This window comes from Kogia breviceps, chromosome X (genome assembly GCF_026419965.1).
Source record: "Kogia breviceps isolate mKogBre1 chromosome X, mKogBre1 haplotype 1, whole genome shotgun sequence".
Classification (NCBI taxonomy): Eukaryota; Metazoa; Chordata; class Mammalia; order Artiodactyla; family Physeteridae; genus Kogia; species Kogia breviceps.
Window position 1 is genome coordinate 29,313,220 of NC_081330.1, and position 3,001 is coordinate 29,316,220.

The window sequence follows — 3,001 nt, forward strand, 5'->3', positions numbered from 1 at the left end:
GATTTGGGCCCTGTCTTTTTTTTTTTTTATGAGTCTAGCTAAAGGTTTATCAATTTTGTTTATCTTTTCAAAGAACCAGCTCTTAGTTTCATTGATGTTTTCTACAATAGGAACAATAGAAGTATGGATTTTTAGGTAAAATCTCCCACTTTTCAAATGTTAGTAGCTTTTTAAAAATTATGCAAGTCATTGTGTGGGCCACACAGAACATGTCTGTAGGCCTCCAGTTTTTATCTTTTGATTTAAATAATAATTTATCAACTTCATCTTCTCTACTCCAGCCTCCATCACTGCCAAGCATAGATTCTAACGTCTTAGTTTGAAATGAGGGTGAGAACATAAGCCAGCCCTTTGTTAGACATAAAGAATGAATTTGAAGAAAAGGAAACTAGAGAGGAAAAAAGAAAAAAAAAGTACTTTTGTCTGTTTCCTTGACAAATAAATATTGCCTGGGCTGTCTCTTTCTTCTGTGTAGATATATGTCTAAGGATGGTAATTACAGTTTTTGAACAACAAATTAGTACAAATGGGGACTTCCCTGGTGGCGTAATGGTTGGGAATCCGCCTGCCAATGCAGGGGATATGGGTTTAATCCCTGGTCCAGGAAGATCCCACATGCTGCAGAGCATCTAAACCTGTGAGCCACACTACTGAGCCTGAACTGCAGAGCTTGCGAGCCGCAACTACTGAGCCTGTGTACCACAACTACTAAAGCCCGTGTGCCTAGAGCCTGTGCTCCACAGCAAGAGAAGACGCCGCAGTGAGAAGCCTGCACACCACAACAAAGAGTAGCCCCCACTCGCCACAACTAGAGAAAGCCTGCACGCAGCAATGAAGACCCAATGCAGCCAAAAATAAATAAATAAAAAATAAATAAATTTAGGGGCTTCCCTGGTTGCACAGTGGTTAAGAATCTGTCTGCCAATGCAGGGAACATGGGTTCGAGCCCTGCTCTGGGAAGATCCCACGTGCCGCAGAGCAACTAAGCCTGTGCGCCACAACTACTGAGCCTGCGCTCTAGAGCCTGTGAGCCACAACTACGGAGCCTGTGTGCCACAACTACTGAAGCCCACGCGCCTAGAGCCTGTGCTCCGCAACAAGAGAAACCACCGCAATGAAAAACCCACACACCACAACAAAGAGTAGCCCCCACTCGCCACAACTAGAGAAAGCCTGCGTGCAGCAACGAAGACCCAAGGCAGCCAAAAATAAATAATAAATAAATAAATAAATAAATAAAATTTAAAAAACAAATTAGTACAAATGATCTGACAGTGTGACATAGTGCTTGAATATGGGCATTTCCAGGACAATTGGGGAAACATGGCAGGCATCCTGAAAAAATGCAAATGAAGTGCCTCCTAGAGACCTACCATCTTGCCTTCTTTCCAGGTGGTAGCTTCCTGTTACAGGGTCTTTTGTGGTTTTGTTTTTTAATACCTCAGTTAGTAAAACCCCTTGCATGGACCCGCCTTCTAGTGAATTGCAAATGTACAGAGGCTCTGGTGCTCTGGCTCTTGGTAGAGCACTGAAGAACCTACCTGATCCCACCCTGGCCTGTAGCAGTCCCCTGTTTCCAGTGCTTAGTGTGCAGGCTCACTTCAAAGTGCTTCCTGTATTGGCTGCAGTGGAAGTGAAGGGGACCACTGTCAGGTCCAAATTAAGTGCCTTCTCATTAAGTCTCTTCTCAAAAAACGTTGGGACTGATAGTTTAGTTTTGGAAAGCTGCTGGAAGCCAAGCTGAGACTGAGACTTCGGAGGGTGGCTGTAAAGGGAGGGAGACTGAACGGCAGCCATGGTGTCATGGAAAGGTCTGGTCTCTGAGTCTTAGGTCAAACTCAGAAGTGTTTTGGTGCCAAGCTTCTTGGTGTAAGTCCAGGAGTGGTGGCGATCTAGAGGAACAGGAGAGTCTGTGCTCATCTCAAAGGTCCTCAAAAATCTAAATTATTTTAGATCTGTGTTGGTCTCAACAAGACATGTGCTGAATTAGGCCCACCTGCTACCGGTTGGAGCCCTGGCCTAGACCCTCTCTAGGAGCCCTCCAGCTCTGGCCCTGTATTATTTGGTAGTACAGTCTTTAAAAAAATTCAAACTGAAAGGAGGTCAAGTGGATGTGTGGCCAGACAGCATCTAGAAAGAAATGCTCTTATTCTCAGAGAAGACAGAATAGGAACCAAAGACTGGGCAACCATCCACTTCTTTTGCCATGCATGTTTTCTTGCCCTCCTGCCTAGGCCCCATGGTCTTCCTCACTTTTTGTTTAGACCAATACTAGCCAAGGTAGCCTTAAATCCAATCATATCTAAATCATTAAGTATAATCGTTCACATTCTGTTCAGTGCTTTCCCCTCATGCACCAACCAGCCTTGTGAGGCTCATTAGGTTAGATCTGGATTTGTTGACAGTCCCTTATTTGACTTCTGAAGTGCTGAAGAGTAATCTTGCATTGGAATGGGGTGTGAGAGGGGGTGAGACAGAGCTGTTTCTTGGACTTTGAATTCTTGCTCCTGTCTGTTGAAAATGAGACCGATGAGCAAGGTCCATTTGTTTAATGGGGCTCTCCCTGACTACTCATTCACTCACTTCTAGTCCTTACATGTTGCTGGTGTTTGTTGACTACTTTAGAATATGTACCTGCACTGAGTGGTTTGTGAATGTGGGTTTTATAGACTCATAGAATGTCAGAGCTAAAAGGAACATCGGAGGGGACCTCATCCACCAAAGCCCTCATTTTATAGATGAGGAAACCGAGGCCCAGAGAGGTGAAGTGGCACAGTGATTTAATGGCAGAGCTAGTAGAAGAACTCGGAGCTCCTGTTTTTTTTTTTTTTTTTTTTTTTCAGTCTAGAGCTCTCCTTTATTATTTCCTAATATGTAGTAGCCATATAGATCAATTGTAGGGATCAACCATCTCCTCATTCATGACTCTGGTACTTTCCTTCCTAAGCACCAATAAATATTATAAATCCAGCATGAATATAGCTACTGTGGAAAATGTTGC